Source organism: Lissotriton vulgaris, chromosome 1_2 (assembly GCF_964263255.1).
Source record: "Lissotriton vulgaris chromosome 1_2, aLisVul1.2, whole genome shotgun sequence".
Lineage (NCBI taxonomy): Eukaryota > Metazoa > Chordata > Amphibia > Caudata > Salamandridae > Lissotriton > Lissotriton vulgaris.
The window spans coordinates 5,202,083-5,224,337 of NC_141686.1; positions in this window are offsets into that span (position 1 = coordinate 5,202,083).

The following is a 22,255-nucleotide window of genomic DNA, read 5'->3' on the forward strand; positions in this document are numbered from 1 at the left end:
TATTGTTTCACACGACCCTAGAGATTGACTCTTGATCTGAGGAGCAAAGTTGTCATGTTGCACGGTTGTTGGAAAGCTGAATCCCTCCTTGTCTGTGCCAGGGAAGCTGATCACTTCCTATGCAGAGAAGAAAGTTTCCTGTGACCTCTGAGCTAGTTGGTAACAAACCCAATCAAGTTTAGCATAGTCAGTAGAGGCCTGGAAGATCCGCACTTCTACGTCGATACTACTGTTTATGTTATTCCAATGCGCAGGGCCTAGTGGGAAACTAGGAACTACACTACAAGTCTCAGAATTTTACCTGTATATTTGTGTGAATTGAATAACTGGCTATAATCAGCATGTTTACTGCGGTTTGCTAAGATTATGATATTGCGTTAAAGCACATATTTGGGCTGAGGATCATATGTTTGGTGACCATCAAAGCGACTGTCTGTATGTGATGAAAGTAATTGCCTTTGGGAAGAACATCAGAAGAATTTAACAGTCAACTTGAAAAAATGGATTGTCATCCCAGTTAATAAGTAACACAGCTATTTACAACCTTGCGGGGGCCAGCCAGCCACCCCAGTGGCAAAGAATGTAAGTAGATGAAAAGTGGCCTGATGAGGGACCACCCAAAATTATAAGAAATCCCTGCTGTAACCCAGAAATGTGGGATTTTTCTGCAAAACCAAATACTAATGACCCAGTCATACCTGGAGTATTTTCTCTGCATGTGGGGGGGGCATTGATTATTTTTTTATGCCTGTGTCAAATGGCAGATGGCAGCCTGAGAGGGAAAAATATGTATCCCAAGAGGGTGGGCTTTTAATACATTCACTTGGTGTCCTTGTATTGGATGAGCCACCGAGTCTTTGAACGGTGGAGCCAACAGAGATTCTATGCTCTGTAACCTACAGTTTCTCCAACTCTAAAAGAAGCAGGGGACAAATGATGGCAGCAGCAATTTTTAGTTGTAGAACAGGGCCTTTTGTCTGTTACCTTCCAGGAAGATATGCTTCCCCGTCCCTCGGCCTGTCAATTCGCAATAACTAGATTCTTCAAAAACCTGTGTTGGACATGGGTGACACAATTATAGTTACTCTATGTCTATGTAGTGAGATCTGCATGGATTGTGTAGGCTCCAAATGACTGGCCCCCTCTGCTGCCCTCCCCCTTCCTTGGGTCTCCTCCGCCGGACGACCCAGCCGCCGCAGAGCCGCCCCATGAGCCCCTTCCCGCCACAGACCTCCGCTGACCCCACCCCCCCTGCCCATTGGACGCCCCGCTCCCGCCACCCAGCTGACCCGCCCTCCAGGCTCCTCTCTTATGACGCCCCCAGAGCGACCGCGCAGCGGACGCGCGCAGCGGGCGCGCGATTGTGCGCCAAAGGTGCGCCAAAGGTAAGCCCGTCTGCGTCCGTCTGTGCCTGGACCGCGCCCAGTGCCAGGACCCCTGGACCCCGCAGACACCAGCCCCCCGCCTACCTCACCGCCGAACTCATCGAACTCAACGCCGGCCGAAGCCTGGGTTGCTACCGAGCCACCCCAAGACGCACCCATGGACCCTTCTGCTGCCACTCCTGCAAGTTCACCAGCATCCGGACCTGCACTACACCGGCACCGACCAAGACGGACAGCAGCAGCAGCCACCTGAAGTGCATCCTGCTCAACACCCGCTCCGTCCACAGACACGCCGTCGAGCTCTGGAACCTGCTCGACACCACAGCCCCAGATGTCGCCTTCATCACGGAAACCTGGATGAACGCCTCCTCAGCGCCCGCCATCGCCATCCCAGACGGCTATAAGATCATCTGGCGGGACCGCATCAACCAGACTGGAGGAGGCATCGCCATCGTCCACAGGAACACCATCCGCATCACGACCAACACCGACGACACCCTCACACCCGCCGAGCACCTGCACTTCCAGATCCACATCAACCCCAAGACCACCTTTAAGGCACCCTCATCTACAGACCCCCGGGACCACGCACACAATTCAGCGAGGACATCGCCGACTTCATCAGCCCGCACGCCCTCCCCTCCGCTGACTACATCCTCCTCGGGGACCTCAACTTCCACCTGGAGAACAACAACGACCACAACACCACCACCCTGCTGGACAACCTCGCTAACCTCGGACTCAAGGAACTGGTGACCAACCCCACCCACTACGCCGGACACACACTCGACCCCGTCTTCTCATCCAGCAAGGACATCGCCTTCAGCCACGCCACCGGACTCCACTGGACGGACCACAGCTGCGTCCACTTCAGCTTCAGAAGGACCACGACCCACCACCACCAGCAACAGGTTGCATGCAGAAGCTGGAACAAGATCACAGCCGACCAGCTTGCGACTCTCCTGAGCAAGAACCCACCCACCAGCGCAACGAACCCCAGCCGAGCGGCCACCAACATCACGAAGTGGATCAGCGACTGCGCAGACGGCCTCGTCCCTCTGAAGACCCCGCCCAGCAGACCCGGCAGCAAGAAAGCCCCATGGTTTACCGACAAACTCAAGAGCTCCAAGAAGAACTGCAGAACCCTCGAGAAAGACTGCCGCAGAAACCCAACACCGGACAACATGACTGCCCTCAAGCTCGCCACCCGAAAACACCACCAACTGATCCACGCCACCAAGAAAACGGCATTCAAGGAATGACTGGACAACAACGCCCACAACAGCAAGGAACTCTTCAACATCGTCAAAGAGCTCTCCAACCCCAACCCCGGAAACAACGATGTCACCCCTTCGCAAGACCTCTGCAACTCCCTCGCCTCCTACTTCCACAACAAGATCGCGGACATACACAACAGCTTCAGCACTCAACCGACGCACGCCACGACCGAACCACCGCCCCCCACCACCACCCTCCAAGCCTGGACCCGATCAGCACCGAAGACACCGTCCGCACGATGAACTCCATCCACTCCGGATCTCCGACCGACCCCTGCCCTCACCACGTCTTCAACAAGGCCGACGTTGTCATTGCACCCCACCTGCGGGACATCATCAACACCTCCTTCGACACCGCTACCTTCCCGGAGAGCTGGAAGCACGCCAAACTCAGCACTCTACTAAAGAAGCCATCAGCCGACCCCACCAACCTCAAGAACTACCGCCCCATCTCGCTGCTCCCGTTCCCCGCAAAAGTCATCAAGAAGACCGTCAACAAACAGCTGGCCGCCTTCCTCGAGACGAACGGATCCCTCGACCTCTCGCAGTCTGGCTTCCGGGCCAACCACAGCACCGAGACCGCCCTGATCGCAGCAACCGATGACATCCGAGCCCTGCTTGACAACGGAGAAACAGTGGCCCTCATCCTCCTGGACCTCTCCGCGGCCTTCGACACTGTCTGCCACCGCACCCTAGTGCAGCGCCTAAGCAGCGTCCGAATCCAGGAGAAGGCACTGGAGTTGATCATCTCCTTCCTTGCCAGAAGGACACAGAGAGTCCGCCTCCCCCCGTTCAGATCAAAAGCCACCGAAGTCATCTGCGGCGTTCCCCAAGGCTCCTCGCTCAGCCCTACCCTCTTCAACGTCTACATGAGCCCCCTCGCAGCCATCGCACGCCAGCACAACCTCAACATCATCTCCTACGCCGACGACACCCAGATGATCCTCTCCCTCACCAACGACCCCGCCACCGCCAGAGCCAACCTACACGAAGGGATGAAAGAGGTAGCCGAATGGATGAAGAACAGCCGCCTGAAACTGAACTCGGACAAGACGGAAGTCCTCGTCCTGCGATCTTCACCCTCTGCCTGGGACGACTCCTGGTGGCCTCCCGCCTTAGGCAGCGCACCCAAACCATCAGACCACGCACGCAACCTGGGCTTCATCCTGGACTCCTCCCTCTCCATGACCAGACAAGTCAACGCCGTCTCCTCGTCGTGCTTAAACATCCTGCGCATGCTACGGAAGATCTTCCGGTGGATTCCCACTGAGACCAGGAAGACGGTCACCCAGGCCCTCGTCATCAGCCGTCGGAACTACGGCAACTCCCACTACGCCAGAACCACCGCCAAACTCCAGAAGAGACTCCAGCGGATCCAGAACGCCTCAGCACGACTCATTCTGGACATCCCCCGCCGCAACCACATCTCCGGACACCTGAGAGACCTGCACTGGCTCCCGGTCAACAAGAGAATCACCTTCCGTCTCCTCACCCACGCACACAAAGCCCTACACAACCAAGGTCCAGGATACCTCAACAGCCGCCTCAACTTCTACGCTCCCAAACGCCAGCTTCGATCGACCGGCCACGCCCTCGCCACCATCCCCCACATCCGAAGAGCCACCACAGGGGGAAGGTCCTTCTCCTACCTCGCCGCCAAGACTTGGAACTCCCTCCCGACCCACCTCCGCCTGACCCAGGACCACCTCGCCTTCAGGAAGCAGCTCAAGACCTGGCTGTTCGAGCAGTAGCGGACCCCCCCCCCCCTCCCCTAGCGCCTTGAGACCCTCCGGGTGAGTAGCGCGCTTTATAAATGCTTTGATTGATTGATTGATTGATTGGGATAGCCTGGAATCTATTTCCCTGTATGAGTGGTAAAAAGGATGAAGAGAGCCTTCCAGAAAAGAAAAGGAATTATAGTACTCCTACTCCTACAAATCATTCCTAAGGTCCTTGGCAGTCACCAAAGATTATTTTGTGGAGAGTAAGAGATAGAGGGTGCCTTTGTATTATAGGGAAAACGATTGCACCCTTCCTGCTCCAATCTTACCAGAAATGTTATCAACAATATTTTGACAAGTATTTAAGTAGGGATGCCTTATCTGTTTGAGTGCTTCTGCTTTGGATCATCCCTGTCAGGAATCGCTCCATCTTCCTGCAGTTTCCAGAGGACACATATAGTGGTGTGCCCAGACAGGGGTGAATACATGAACTTTAGAAACTGCCTTAAACTGACCCAACAGCTGGACTTGTGGAATAGAGAATCTGTCTGCAAATTGAGTATAAGTATGTGGCATAAACCCCCTGTCATTTTGCCAAGATATCTCATAAATTAAAATCATATTCCTTCCAACAGCAGTGGAGTCAGACAACCTGTTCTGTGCTCTGGGCTGGAATTCCTGACTGCCACCAAACTCCCCCCACCCCCTTTGCCAGGTTCAGAAACAGGAACCTAGAGGATTTGCACCCTGCCAGGTGAAGATCTGTCTTGAATTTCCTTTTGGTGTAGGTACTGATTGGCTGCTACGGATAGATGCTGGAGTTACCTTCCATGAACAAGTGCCTTCCTATGAATGGAAAACTTTTAAGGGCTGGGACCGTAAGAACTGATAGCAGCCCACTCCAGCTCATAGAAGGATTTGCACTGACAGACTACGTGGTGAGGCCCAAGGTGCCCCTCCAGCATATTAATAAACAGAAGACCATGTGAGGCTTGGCATTCATGGAAATTGAAACCACAGCCGAGAAATTCCACAAAAGAAATTAAAGTACCCATGATTGTTTGGTGACTCAATATTTGAATCTGCATTCCACAGTGTTATCAGAAGAAACAAAAACACCTTGAGCTTTTTGGTGATAGACTCAGATCATTCTCCTCAATCAGTGGTTTCTTTACAGTCTCCTTTCATTGTCGCTGTGACCCATAATTGGCTGTTTGCTTTAAGTAGTAGGTTTTGGGCCCAGGAAAGAAGACCAATGAAGATCCATGAGAACAAGAAATGCACACCAGAAACAGAGGCACAAGAAAACGTCGGCATTGGCATTGGCAAGGCAGATTCAATGCAACCCCTCCCAGTTAGCAGTGTTGAAAGACACTACCAGGATTGGTACAGAGCCCTTCCTTTCAATTACTTAAAAGGGGACCCCACCGTAGCAGCAGCCGGGCAAGGACTCCAGTCCCCAGGCAATCCAGGGAAACGTTTGCAGCTGCGTCATCGTCTTCGTGCCAGGAGGCGATTATTGCCAGCTCAGGAGCCCCACTATGTGGGACTCCACAGCAGTAGCAGCCGGGTGAGGACTCCTGCCCCCAGGCAGCCCAGGGAAATGGCCGCAGCCGCGTCATTGTCTTCGCGCCAGGAGGTCCTTATTGCCAGCTCTGGAGCCCCTCAGCGTAGGACACACGTGGGTAAAGACCGAGCCAAGGACCGGCCTGTTCCTGCCTGTCATTGCCAGGAATAGGCAGGGCAGGACCACCCCTTTTACGCCTGGCTGTCCGTAGCTTGCTGCAGGTTGATACCTGCCACCTGAGATGCTGTGCCCGTTTTACTTTCTCCTCTCATTCCATCTGTTGGTCTTGGGCAAGGACTGGACCTGTACTTCTTTGATTACTAGCTAGCTGGGACTGCCTGTTAACACATCTTATGTAACTGATATGGACCTTTGACACTGGTCATTTTGTCTCTGGGCCCTGCTAATGCCAAATCAGTCATCTCCTTGTGGCAGCTCTTCTCTCCTGTCCTATAGATGGCCCAAGTGGGGGGAAGTATTTTGTACAACTTGGAGAATTATTCCCCTTGCCCTGCCTTAACCCCTTGCTACCCAGCTACTGGGTTACATCCCACTGACTGTGATCGCGTAGGCTGATTGTTGAACCAAGTATTTGCTTTATTACCATTGCTCTCCTTTAATATCCTTAGAAAAAGGGTTGGGCTGGTTTCCATCTGTCTTGGCCCACACGCCCTGAGGATTTGAGGGATGAGGAAGTGAAAAACTACGGAGGGTAATGGTGGTGGACAAGTAGGGAAAGGGAAATAGGTCAGAAAGTCGCTGAAAAATCCAGGCAGCAATTGCGTTCTTGATCGCATTGATAGCCTGATTAGCAAAGGCGAAGGTATTCTAGAAGATGAATCACCTACCCCGTCACGCACCTCTTCTGGCCAACCTCTTCCCGGAATTTCTAGCCCAAGCCATTCAACCACCATCCCAGCAATGTTCCAAAAAACACTCTCCAGAGGTACCCTTTTATACAACTAGGAAGCAGCATCTGACTCCGTGAGGGTTCACTCACCCACTATTAATTTCCACGACCTCCCTAGTAACATTACTTTGCGGCTAGAATCTGCTATTCCACGTGCAAACAGGTTCACTCCTTTATTGGACCCGTATGATGACCCTGAGGAAGACATTCCCCAGCCTTCTCTTGTGACTATGATGCAATCGCATCAGCATCAAACCTAGAACCCCAGAACACCCACCAACATATTATTACGCTCAGGGCAAAAATAGGGACCATGAGATCTATGATTGAGGGCCTCACCTACTTAGTTAAATCTTTATTGCAGAATGGCTCACCGCCCCAACAGCATGGCATACCTATGATTGGAGCTCATTTACAGCCTACCCATAATCATCACATGTTCCACCCGGTAGGCACCCATGGAGGGGGCACTGCTTCCCATGGGCCCACTCAGCTCTACTCTGCTATTCCTGTTCATACCCAAGTTCCATTCAAACCCACTGCTAAGCGAGCTAATAATTCTACGAGCACAGTGGTCGCGCATGGTCTCCCTATTTATCCCAGAAACACCTCTCTACCCCAGGGACAACTACTGCCATGACACTGCTGGAACCAGCCGCCTTACCCAGCTATTCCACACTGGCCACCCGCCCAAATAATATATATGGTTAATGTCCCCAAACTTGATAAAAGGAATTTGTATGAGGGTTAAGATTCTCTGACTAATAAAGCGATCCACTGGATCCGTTATGTCAGGGGCTGTTGCTCAATAATCTGAGATGACATTATTAGGGCTCAGAGGCATATTTTTCCTGCTCAACCATTTGATTGCATCGAACTCACCCTAAAAGGGCAGATCTGGCCGAAAACCTCCTCGCCTTGGAATTACGAACTTGTTCCCCTGATGCTTCCTCTATCCAGTTTAAGGGCTTCACTCCCTATGATCAGAATTGACTACCTGTACCTCAAACACTTGGCCGATTATCTGGTAGCTCCCACTTTGAAGCCAATGATTGACACCCGAGGGAAGTTCACCAGCACCCTGGGTTATGCACTACTTCTTCCAACTATGCAGATAGCCACCCTAGCTCTAAGGTTCAGCAGATTGTGCCCCACCCGAGGGAAGATAGTCCCCTAGTAAAAGCAGGTATGAGCAGCGCCCTTACAAATGATCCTGAGGTGGGGGTGAGGAATTTTCTACAAGTCAAAATTCTGAAGCACCATTACAGGCCCCTATCCGCCATTGCACTCCTACTCTAAATGCCACACATGGCCCTAATTCTCACCACAACTTGGGGTAATATTATGGAATGTAGTTGAGTTAAGCAGCAAGATGTCACTCCCCCACAGGAATGATCTAATTGAGGGTTTTGACATCTTCATTTTCCAAGAGACCTGAAGTTTGGTTCTTCTGTTTCAATCAGGCTTTGTGTGCTTTTGCTCACCAGCAAGGACAATAGGGACTGATCATCTGAGTGAACATTGCCCTGGGTTGCCGGATTACCTGCGACGCAAGCTCCAGCCCTGATATTCTGGGGGTTAACATCAGGGGACCCAGGAGGGGAGACGTCATCGACTTGTTCAACTTTTATATGAGGTGGACTCAAAGGGGTAGAACCTCACCTACCATTACTCTATTGAAAGAGAGATTAGCTAGTTGCTCACATCACTCTAGAGTGGTGGTGGCAGGAGACTTTAATAGCACCTTTAAACCACTCGATAAAGAAGATCTACTAGGCACCGAAGATGACGACCCCAAATGGGATGCCCCACCCCTTAAATCTATCCTCATCAACAGATGGGCGCAGACGGTGCTTCAACTTAAAGCCCTTAATGTAAAGTTTGGCTTGAGAGCAGTTAATGGCAAAACCCCCTCAGACAGGCAGGGCACGAATACGTACAATAGAGTTAGCTGCCTGTCCTGCATTGATCACATCCTCCTTTTCGCGAGGCTCTGGGGAGACTTGATCGACATGGGCTTGGGCACCACTACAGAGAGCGATCACAATCCTCTCTGTCTAAGTATGAGCCCTTTGTGGGAAGCTCCTTTCTATCCCGTGAGCAGCTCATCTTTGACCCATACTAGAGAAATCGTCCGCACAAATTGCAATAGATACTTAAAATGGTGGAAGGTAGCTCTGCAAGAATCCAGGATCATAGGCATACAGCGTGACCTGGCAGTAGGTATACTTGATCTATAGGCTGTGGTCATTAGCGAAAGTGGGTTGGCCGATGAAGCTATGCTTCATTCTCATGCCTTTGACCGACATAATGCATATTCTTTAGCTCCTAGGCCAGACCATAAGTCTAGTATGACATCAAGAGGGGCTCATTCATGGTACACAAAAGGCTGTAGGTGCGAGCAATAACTCCTAGCTGCAGCAATTAAAGATAAGAATTGCCCCTTGATTCAAACTGCCAGGAAGTGCTATAAGGCTGCTTTGCATTTGGCTAAGCTAGCATTGGATGAATCCCGCTGGCAGCAACTCAAGAAAGCAAGTACAGCAAAGGATGCCAAGTTATTTCTGACCCTAGTTACCTGGGGCAGCAAGTAAGGCGCATACTCGCCCCTAACTACATTACTGGCCAGGAATGGTACGATTACTTCCGAAGCCTCTACTCCTGAGGTCATGCCCCTAACAGAGGTGGCCGAGTTATACAGGTGACAAGCTTTTTAACTTGGGTGAGATAGAGGCTGCAATAGGCAGAATAGTGCTGTCTAAAGCAGCAGGACCAGATGTCATGCCAGGAGATTTATTTATTGCAGATATTCTGAGCTGGGCACGCTATATCCTTCTCTTGGCAAATGCAATAGCTAATGGTTCCAGTTCCAGGGTATTGCAAACGAGCAGAGGTGGCACCGTTTTATAAAAAAGGAGCTAGAGACGATCCCTTGAACTATAGGCCCGTAAGCCTGATTGATGCCCTGCAGAAGGTCTTCAGCAGAGTTCTACTGCAGAGGATCCAGCTATGGGCAGACGATAATGCCATCCTTTCACAGTATCAGGTAGGCTTTAGGGCAAGGATAGGAACAATCGACCAGGCATTTAGCCTCCTACTTATCTATTGGAAAGTGGTGGTGATCGGCAAGGGCAGTCTTTACCTAGCAATCATTGATCTAAAGACTGCCTTTGATTTAGTCCCTAGGAGCAAGTTATGGCTGGCACTCAAAGACATGGGCATCCCTTCATTTATTCTTAACTTGGTGGTCCGGCTACATGAAAAGCACTACGCTCAGATTAGGTGGGGGAATCAAAGGCAGCTGACTGAGCATATTCCTATCAACAGCTCCCACTCTATTATCACTTTATATGAATGGAGTTGTTAGCTTTGTGCAAGAAGACCCAGCAGACTGACCAACCCTGGGGGTGATAAGGTACTGATCCTCTTGTTTGCAGACAACACCCTGCTGGTCTGAAAGACTCCAGGGGGGTTGCAGTGACTACTCAATAGGTTTCAACTTTTCTTTGAGATCCAGGGGCTGGTTATTAACAGCTCAAAAACCAAATGTATGGCCTTACACCCCCACAAGACCTACAAAAGGAAGTCCTCTGCTAGGGTGGACACTCTTGGAAAGAGTTGACACTTTTGACTATCTTGGTGTCCGACTCTCTGATACAATGTCATGGAAGCCCCACCTAGCAAAGATGTTGATGGGCCACAAGCGAGTAGCGGGATCACTTGGGAGGGAACACTGTTCCTCACATAGCAGACAGTTAGCCCCAGCCCACCAGGTTTATGAAGCCAAAGCAGTCAGAACAGCACTGTACGGAGCAGAGCTATGGGGATTTGACAAGGCCCACGATCTCTGCAGATCTGAGCATACATTTTTTAGGGACTTAGTGATGCTGCCTCAAAACATTCCCCTTACTCCCCTTATGATAGATATGGGTAGGCAATTGATTGGGGACATAGCAAGGCCTTGCCTGCTGCTCTTCTGGGCTCGCATTAGGTGGACCCCAGAGCGCCTACCTTTCTACCCTGTGCGGAAGCCCTCTGAGGTTATACGGTTAGATACCAGCAGCAAAATAGGTGGCATTGGGGCTTCAAGCGCATTTGGGCAAGCAGGACCACCTAGGAAAAAAGAGCTCAAACGTTTATATTGGGAATGGGTGGAACAGCAAGAATCCAGAAAAACTAATTTGGGGAGACTAACTGCAGAATTTTATCTCCACAAATAGACCAGACATTTAGAGCCTTTTTTAGATTTAATTCAGGTCCCCCGGGACAGGAAGTTATACATCCGTTTTAGGTTTGGTCTGCTCCCTGTCTGCAAGACAACAGCGAAACGGCACCCATGCAATTAAACACCAAATGACTGCCCACGTTGCAGGGCACCGGCAGAAAGTGTTGCCCATGTTATGTTTGATTGCCAGGCATAAAACACCCCGAGGGTGAAATGGTTAAAACCAATTTGTCAGCAATTGGACAAACAGGACTATCCCCGTTCGACCAGCGAATTCTTAGATCAGACTTCAGACCACCTTTCGCATGCTGCGTGGCAAAGGTCTTAAGTCATGCATGGCTTATTAGACTAAAAACCCTGACAGGAATGCTACAGCACTCAGCAGCATGATGATCACATGCAACTGCCGTGGGCTCATAGGCTGGCTATTTATGTTTTACATAAATGTTATGCACCAGCACATTATTTTTCTTAGCCTCTCTATGATGTTGCCCCAAGGAGGGCTGAACATTTTAAGGAGGTTTGTAGGGAATTGCAATCTGAGTCTAACAGTAGGGGTACCACACTAGGTAGTGTTGCAATGTTTCCTCCCTCTTATCTATAATGTGTTAAATGTATGCTTGTATAGCTCTATGTCTATCAATTATTTTATCGCTGATTTGTGAAACTGTATTTTGTACCCTGGTTGCAGTTGCACACCAGGATGGACTGTTTATATATATTTATTTTTAAAATGATGCTGTATGAAGTGCTTAACTTTTATCTTTTTAATACAAAATGCAGTTTCTAAAGCTTTTATGACACGAGCTGTCGAAATAAAGCTTATACAAATACAAATTACTTAAAGGACCGAAATTACTTGTGCAAATTTGAGGCTGTGGAGAAAATGTAAGTGTGCACAATTCATACACTTAACTGACCACAATATTTTGGGACTGGTAGTCAAGGGCTTAGGGGTGGAGGCTCATTGCCCAGTATTAACCAAGAGAGCATTACATGCTACCTTACTATGTGAAACAGACTAAGGGCCTGATTACAGGTTTGGCAGTGCAGGAGCGTGCCAAACCCGTGTGCGCACCCCCCACCATATTATTACTTTTTTAGGCACTGGCGGGTGGTTCTTTGGTGTTCCTAACGGGGTGCCTATAAATGGGAGCGTCAAAGGCCGTACCTGCACGGTATGGACTACTGCAGTCCATGCCATGCAGGTACTGAGGTGTATGCACACAGGGGGGCACAATATGTGCCCCCCTCCATGCACCCCATTGTCCAGCGGCAACAGGGGGCCCTGTAGGACGCCATGTGTTTCCAACCTCCATGAAGACCGCGGCGAAGAGGAAACTCATAATATGCTTGTGGGACTGCATATTGGGAACTCAAGACTGCCGCACCACCGCCAGGGATCACTGATCCCTAGCTGTTGCAGCAGTGTAATGATTGTCAGAAGACCGCCACTGCTGCGCCCTCATGAGTCTTGTGCTCCGTGGACCGCCAGACTCGTAATCCGCGCCTACGATGGTAGTGGCTTTTCCTCCTTCTTAGTGAATATTAAAAGCTGATAGATAACCGTATTGATTAATTGCCCACTGATATCTCTGTAAAAGTTTGTGTTGGAAGTGCTTTTTATTTTACATTGAAACAAAAGCATTCCCTGCACCTTTTTTTGACTGATATTACATTTCTTATTGAGTTCTGAGTTTTAAACCCACACCACCTCACTCAGTAAGTCTTGGACTGCTCAAAGTTTCTACTTTGAGCACCCTAAGGGTCAGATACTAAAGTACTATTTTTGGCGCTCACGTCTGGGCTCAGTAGTAAGGTAAAAACCCTGAACATCAGCGGTAATAGGCTTTCCTTGCTTCAATAACATCTCGCTCCCCTAGCAGACCTTAAAATGTTCTCCAGTAAATGAACTGAGGGAAGGACTTTGGGGCTGCCTATATGGGGTCAGGTGACAGGGTCAGATGGTGGTGAAGAGCAAGGAGCATGGTGAACATGGGTGGTAGGCTGCTAAACTGTGATGCTGATGAGGGTTGGAAATTAGGGCTATCTGCCGACACAGTTGCACCAAAGCCGTGTAAGGACGGCCTGCCTGATTACGAGTTCAACTCGTGCAGGGGGATGTTCCTTTTCTCTTTCCCTCAGCAGTGCTCTGAAAAAGAGCACCGCAATGGGACTAGCAGAAAATGTTCCCGCACGGCATGGACTGTGAACTCCATGCTGTGCTTGAACTGGGGGTGCAAGAAGACAGGGCGGCACATGCTGTACACCCCTGAATGCATCCCCAATGCAGGTGGTCAGGGGGGGCCTGTAGGCCTCCTTTTTTCTCCCACCACCAGCCTTTTCGTGGTGGGCTCACCGCCATGAAAAGGCTGGTGATGATAAAAACTCGTAACCGCGCCACCACCAGGGAACAGCAGTTTTCTGGCGCAACTGGCAGTCCACCACCTGAACGACTCAAAGAGTCCTAATCCCTCGGACGGAAAACTGCCACTACAAGTCCGGCAATTCATGGACCGCCAGGCTCGTAATCAGGGCCTTAGAAGGGAGAAAACTAGGATCCTGCAGGTGTTCAGCCAATTTATATAGTTGTGAGAGTTAAACCATCAGAAAGAGGGCTACACCTCATAGATGTACTCCATCATTGGGCTATGACGAGATGAAGTGACATAAGTTGGTAAAATAGAAAATGTTTGAATATACATAAGAGGAAGATGTGATTATCCTAATGATGTATGGAATGTATGGGAATGTAAGTTTTAGGCTCCTAAATCGCAGCTGATCCAAATGGATTGTGAGCATGGATGTGTAGATTTAATTTCATATAGATAATGAAGGCAACCTACTTAAGTCCTATCAGATCATGACCTCTTTGCCTTACAGCTAGTGTTGTGGTTTATATAGAACTAAAATTAAAGATGAATCTGCTTCATTTCAATTTGTTTATAAATATTAAGCATGGGCAGTGAACTCCGCTCTGTTCATGGAGTTTGTGGACTTTTTCGCAGTTCTAAAAAACTCCACTCCTTGTAGCAGAGCAGAGTTTTTGACCCGCTCGTGCTCGCCAATGGTAATTTGGCGAACAAGAGTGAGCAAAACTCAACGCTAGACCACTTCCCAGTGAGTTTCTCAACATGGGTGATCGCAGATTGTCGCTATAGCTCGCGTTGAGAAACCTTACATTCACGTTGAGGAAGCTGCAGTTCGATTAGAACTTCTACTCGAGCGGCAGAAAGAAGCAACGCCCTCTTGCACTGTGGGAGTTGCCATTCAAGCTGATTTTACCACACTGGACAAACACCGGGCACTAAAAATCAGTGTGAACGCCACAAGGTAACCCACTCTGCAGTTTTGCGGAACTCCGTGTAGCTGGGCGGTGTTTTTTCGTCACTTACACAGAACGCCGCAAAATCTGCCCAGGCTTAATAAAAATTATTGTTGAGGCTGTACCCTGCCAATGCTAAATTGTGAAATGCTGAACACTATATTACTAAAGAGTAGGAAAAACAATAATTATTATTTTTTCAGTTTGGTTTTAGGGTGTAGTGATGAACTACTTGCTATTCCTGACAGATACAGTCATGTAAAATGTGTGCAGCTAAAACAAAGTGGACCGATTCACAAAGATTTTGGTGGGAGTGGGCGTGATTATAATCTTTTGTTACAACAGGTTTACTATTCCTGAATTACTCCCGGAATTCAGTGGAAAACCAAGAGCACAACATAAATAAATGTTAGCAAAATCTATGTGAATCAGCCCCAGTGATTTTAGCATGGCCAGGTTAAGAGGGAAGATATCATAATATCTGTTCTCACAGCTTCTGTGCAAAAGAAATTGTCATCAGTACAGCTCGTATCTTCTCTTTAACTATACATGCATCTGACCCCCTATTTTCAGAATAAATTATAGACCACAAAAACGAGGTATTCAATATTTGTTTCATAACTGATGGCATGAGCATTGACAACTCCAACATGATGTTTAATTACAGTGTATTTCTTATTAAAGAGTGGCATGGTATATTATCTAAAAATAGATAGAGCATAAAATCTCTCTAAGGAAGGAGACATTAATAGAAATTAGGGACGTGTTCTGAACTGGACCATTCTGAACATAATGGTAATCCCAGATTTATTTCCATCCCAGTTCTCATGTATTTAGGAAAACATTACTGGCAACATGTAATTTAATGACATTATAGAGAAAATAAATATGCATGGTATTAATTGTGGGACATTCGAACCAAGTATGCTGGATTAAAATATGTTTTAATGCATGCCATAAAACACATAATCTCCAGTATACTGCGCCGCTGTTTCATGATGGAGAAAATGATGTACGTCAATATTTCTGGTAATGTTTATTTTCTGGTACTGTTTATTTACGTAATGTACTCACCTCCGATGAACTGGTGGTGCATTGTTGTTTTTTAACCTATTTATTGATTAAGGAAAACTATCCATGTTTTTAATCTTCAAGAGATGCACAAAACCGTACATACTTTACTTTATTTTGCTCCACAAATAATGGAACACCGATGTACTCTTACACAAATTCACCATATGTTGTTGATGGAAAACATTAATGAGTCACAAAGTTGTAGAATAATGGCAATAAGGAGGTGGTTAAAAAGCAACGGGATGATAAACTACACCTCAACAACCGCTCAATCATGAAACATGCTGTTGACATCACTTGATTTCCCATCATCCATCTGTACAGGAAGTGATATCACAGAACTTTCCACCATCCAGAAAGTGGCATCTCTGGTTTCCAGCCAAAGTCATCTTTAAAATACCAAGTCAAGCAGGAGAACTTCATTTTCTCATCACCCATCCACACAGGAAGTGAGATAACTAGTTTACTCTAGGCACATCTCCCCTCCCAGGAGCTACTCAATGGTGGCAGCAGTGTGGAGCAAGCCCATCTTTGTCTGGACCACGCCCAGTGCCAGGAACCCTGGTTCTCACCCTTCCCACTACTATCCTTCTCCAGCCTTCAATTCTCTCAATCCTTGCTGTCGCTCACCACACTGCTGCCACATCCCACCACACAACATTGAATGAGTGTTCACATGCGCCTCCTGCAGGTTCATATGTACTCTCCTACACCGTACATCCACCACTCCCACAACAACAGCACCCAACACCCTTCTTGCTCAAACCAGCTTCTCGCTCACACTCACACAGACCAAACACCAGCCCCGCAAAAGGCCACAGTTGCATGCATGTTCCTCAACACTGCTGCATGAATACGCTTCGGACCAGCTCTTACTTGCGGAATCATAGCTGAACCCCACCTACGCACCAGACATCGCTACAGTCATCCACAATGGCTACAAGATAGCCAGACAAGACTGTCAGCACAAGCCTGGAGATGGAATCACCATCATATTTAAAGATATCTTCAGCTGCAATACCTAATCGACACCCCATAACATACATGGAAAAACTCATGTTCAAGATTTACATCACAGCCAACTTCGCCCTAGGGAGAACCCTTGTATAGAGATCACCAGGATGCTGCACTAATTTCTTCAGTTGCAGCATGTTCTTCTTCGCACTTCTCATCATCAATTTCAGCACCTTAATCTTTAGAGACCTTAATTCTTACCTAAAAGACCACACTGACCCAAACTCTATCCCCCAGATTCATCAAAGTCCAGTTTTGCTAGTCCTTAATAGCGAATTTTAAGGATTCGCTTTTAAAGACTCGTAAAACGGGATGCATGTAGAAATCGCAATAATTTTAGCGATTTCTACAGCTTCCTTATTTGCGATTCGCTAATTACTAATCGCAAATTAGGATTGGCTTTCCCATTCATTCCTATGGGCCTAAAGGCATTCCTTATTTGCGATTAGCAATTAGCGAATCGCAAATAAGGAAGCAATTCCAAGGGTGCCAGGGTGTCCAAAGGACACCGTGTTGCACCCCTGAAATGGTAATGTCACTGGTGTTGCGCACACACATGTCCCAAGGACATGTGTGTGTGTAACATACAACTTAGAAAAATGCACTAATGTGCATTTTTCTAAGTTTTTGCTATTTACCACTAAGTTAGACTTCGCAGTATATAGCGGCCCCAGATAACGATTTCGCAATTTTAAAATGGTTCATGAATTGCATTTAAGGAACCTCAAATTGAGATTCCTTACATGCAATTAATCGCAATTTAGCGATTTCTAGATTTGCGATTTTTGCATTTGGGATGATGCATCCCATATGCAAAAATAGCGCTCGCAAAGGGCCAGATTCTCAGAATCTGGCTCTTTGCAAGCCGATTCTGGTTTGATGAATCTGGCTTAATTATTTTAAATTATTTATTTAAAAACTGAACCCTAAAAATACCCCTGTACCCCAAAACCCAAACCCAGCCCTGAACCCTAAAAATACCCCTGTACCCCAAAACCCAACCCCAGCCCTGAACCCTAAAAATACCCCTGTACCCCTAAACCCAAACCCAGCCCTAAAACCTAAAAATACCCCTGTACCCCAAAACCCAAACCCAGCCCTAAAACCTAAAAATACCCCTGTACCTCAAAACCCAAACCCAGCCCTAAAACCTAAAAATACCCCTGTACCCCAAAACCCAAACCCAGCCCTAAAACCTAAAATTACCCCTGTACCCCAAAACCCAAACCCAGCCCTAAAACCTAAAATTACCCCTGTACCCCAAAAGCCAAACCCAGCCCTAAAACCTAAAAATACTCCTGTACCCCAAAACCCAACCCCAGCCCTGAACCCTAAAAATACCCCTGTACCCCCAAACCCAAACCCAGCCCTAAAACCTAAAAATACCCTTGTACCCCAAAACCCAAACCCAGCCCTAAAACCTAAAAATACCCCTGTACCCCAAAACCCAAACCCAGCCCTAAAACCTAAAAATACCCCTTTACCCCAAAACCCAAACCCAGCCCTAAAACCTAAAAATACCCCTGTACCCCAAAACCCAAACCCAGCCCTAAAACGTAAAAATACCCCTGTACCCCAAAACCCAAACCCAGCCCTAAAACCTAAAAATACCCCTGTACCCCTAAACCCAAACCCAGCCCTAAAACCTAAAAATACCCCTGTACCTCAAAACCCAAACCCAGCCCTAAAACCTAAAAATACCCCTTTACCCCAAAACCCAAACCCAGCCCTAAAACCTAAAAATACCCCTGTACCCCAAAACCCAAACCCAGCCCTAAAACCTAAAAATACCCCTGTACCCCAAAACCCAAACCCAGCCCTAAAACCTAAAAATACCCCTGTACCCCAAAACCCAAACCCAGCCCTAAAACCTAAAAATACCCCTTTACCCCAAAACCCAAACCCAGCCCTAAAACCTAAAAATACCCCTGTACCCCAAAACCCAAACCCAGCCCTAAAACCTAAAAATACCCCTGTACCCCAAAACCCAAACCCAGCCCTAAAACCTAAAAATACCCCTGTACCCCTAAACCCAAACCCAGCCCTAAAACCTAAAAATACCCCTGTACCTCAAAACCCAAACCCAGCCCTAAAACCTAAAAATACCCCTTTACCCCAAAACCCAAACCCAGCCCTAAAACCTAAAAATACCCCTGTACCCCAAAACCCAAACCCAGCCCTAAAACCTAAAAATACCCCTGTACCCCAAAACCCAAACCCAGCCCTAAAACCTAAAAATACCCCTGTACCCCTAAACCCAAACCCAGCCCTAAAACCTAAAATTACCCCTGTACCCCAAAACATATACCACAGTACCCCAAAACATATACTCCTATACTCATACTTATTTTTTAAAAATACTTAAATTAATATATTTAATTTATAAAATAAAAAAACATAAATTAATATATTTATTTATTAATATTATTAATTGAATTAATTAAATAATATTAAATAAAATAAAAATAAAAAATACTTACTTAAACCTAAGTTGTAATAACATGCGTTGTAATAGCATCTGCTATGTTATGTCATGCGTTGTAAAGGCATGCGATGTAATGGATCCAGCGTTGTAAATGTTGCGTTGTAATAGAAGTGCGTTGTAAAAGTTGCGATGTAACGGTGCAATACCCATATGGCCGGGATGCCCGTCACCCCCTCCCAACACAATCCCCAAGGATGGGAAGTCGGACGCAGTTCTGAACTTTTTGGAAGGCGGGAGGGAGTCACCCTCCCGGCCGTATTTATTAAAATATGAAACAAAATTTAAAACATTAAATAAAAGTTTCATAATTATGTACAATTTTACATTTATTACATTTCGATGAAGACATGTTCTTTGGCTAACCTTAACAAATCTCTAATACAAAGGTTTCCTAGCCGAGTCTAACATCCTGCAAATGCATACATTCTAAATTAAAATTGTACATCCTAGCATTAAGGGCCAACGGCAAGGTCTTAACCGGTGTCAGATCCCTACTACCAAAACTGTCGCCCTCACGGTGTGAATGGCGCATGCGCAGAGGACTGTACCCTCATTGCCAACTACAATTTCCCTTGTCTTGTTGGGGGCCCCCCTTTCCGCTCGACGCCATCTTAAAGGTCGTCCGAGCTCCCGTGTGAGGTATCTGTAGGAAGGACAGCTTGGACTCCCCCCCCCCATCCCCTGACTCTCTATCCGCCGTCGCGGATATCCGGGCCCCGGGAAATTCGTAGGAGGGGCATATAGCCGCCTCCTCCCCTGAAAGGGGCCTATGGCCGTCTCCCCTTAGGCGACCCATCCTTAGTGGGTTCCACCTCTCAGTGGGAGGGGCCAATGGCCGCCTCCCCCCCGGGCGCTCCCATCCATAGTGGGTGGCGCCCCCCTCTAGGGACCTTGAAATTACTGCTCACCGATCATGACCTTACCGCCCGACCAAAAAATAAATACGACAGTTGTTCACCTACTAAGGAAGCAAATATCAGCATGCTAATTGTATCAAACCTGTTTTACTCCTAAAAAAGAAAAAACAGAATCCTATAGACAGAAGGCACATCCTCAACCTAGCCATATTTACTTTTATACGGAGGAAAAAATGGGGCCTATCACAGCAAAACTCTATTGCAAAATAAACATTGCCATAAGGGGCTGGTGGGTGGGTCAAAATTGCTCCTTGTTCCGTCGAGGGCTCACGAGCAACGAGTGGGTGCAGCCTTCAGAGCACAGGAACAAGAGGACGCTTCTTCGGATTCCCGCTCTATTTATTCTTCTTCGGGAGGGCGTGCACCCTCCTCCGGTACACCTACTGGGCGTGGTCATCGGTGTAGGTGTCTAGGACAACCCCTCTTGGGCGGGAAAAGGCGCGCCCCGGGTACGCAGCTTCGGGCATACCAGCCGAGACACGCCCCCCGCCCAAAATGGTTTCCCGGGAGGATCGGGGCACCCAACCATACGTTCGGGGGGACCGAGTGGTCGCCCCTTTCCATATGGCCGGGATGCCCGTCACCCCCTCCCAACACAATCCCCAAGGATGGGAAGTCGGACGCAGTTCTGAACTTTTTGGAAGGCGGGAGGGAGTCACCCTCCCGGACGTATTTATTAAAATATGAAACAAAATTTAAAACATTAAATAAAAGTTTCATAATTATGTACAATTTTACATTTATTACATTTCGATGAAGACATGTTCTTTGGCTAACCTTAACAAATCTCTAATACAAAGGTTTCCTAGCCGAGTCTAACATCCTGCAAATGCATACATTCTAAATTAAAATTGTACATCCTAGCATTAAGGGCCAACGGCAAGGTCTTAACCTGTGTCAGATCCCTACTACCAAAACTGTCGCCCTCACGGTGTGAATGGCGCATGCGCAGAGGACTGTACCCTCATTGCCAACTGCAATTTCCCTTGTCTTGTTGGGGGCCCCCCTTTCCGCTCGACGCCATCTTAAAGGTCGTCTGAGCACCCGTGTGAGGTATCTGTAGGAAGGTCAGCGTGGACTCCCCCCCATCCCCACACTCTCTATCCGCCGTCGCGGATATCCGGGCCCCGGGAAATTCGTAGGAGGGGCATATAGCCGCCTCCGCCCCTGGAAGGGGCCTATGGCCGTCTCCCCTTTGGCGACCCATCCTTAGTGGGTTCCGCCTCTCAGTGGGAGGGGCCAATGGCTGCCTCCCCCCCGGGTGCTCCCATCCATAGTGGGTGGCGCCCCCCTCTAGGGACCTTGAAATTACTGCTCACTGATCATGACCTTACCGCCACAGGCCGGATAGTTGACCGGCTATCCGGCCCCCCCACAAACTCCTCCTAAAGGTCATGCTTCCTCGAACCCCTTAGCCATGCTATGAAGTCTCCTATGAGTAAAACATTCCCCTCCCGGGACAAGTGAACCCCATCATTCAGATACATGTGATCACCCCGAATACACCCATGAGGAATACTATGCAACTGCGCAGAGCGAAACAATCTACCAATTTTATTGTTAACTTTCTTCACCGAATGGTTCAGTGCTGACACCGAAAGGCCCCCCCGCCATACTTTCCTGGGAATCATGTGGGACCAGGCAATTGTGCACCCCGGGATTCTTTTTGCCAACCAGCTAACGGCAGACAAAACTTGCTCGAACAATACTCGTCTATCCAGAGTCACCAAGTCATTGCCCCCCAGGTGTACTATGACTACAGATGGCGGTGACCTCTGCCGCCCTAAGAGACCCTCAACAAACGATTCGAATTGGTCAATACAGAGCCCTCCCCTTCCGTGGAAGGCCACTCTGCACCCGTATTCCCCAGCTGCGCGAGTCACGTCACCTGCTTTGAATACGTCCCCGGCCCGCCTTATGTATGAGTGGCCCACGACCCACACCACTCTCTCCTCAGACGGTGATCCATGACCGCTGGTCTCCTGGTACTGGGTCGACTGCAAATTCCGCCCCGCATGATATGCTCGCGAAACTGTAATTCAAACAAAAGACAAGAAGCGTGAGTGCATGTCAATTGACTTACAACATGTGCAATCGCACATACCTTTTGAAGCAATTCGAGGACCATCGTCCCAACTGTTTGACTTCATCCGCACTCTGCCCCCTGGCTGTAGCCTCAGTAGCAGTCCCTATCCTAAAGGAGTGGGTCCCAAAATCGCTCAGATCCATGCCCGCGGCAGCGATTGTCAGCGCCAGCACCCTCTGAAACTGAAACCTCGTCAGTGGGGTGCCATCCCTGTGCCTCAGCAAACTTCCCCCCCACGTAGCAGCCCTCAGTGCCAAGTATTCCTCTAT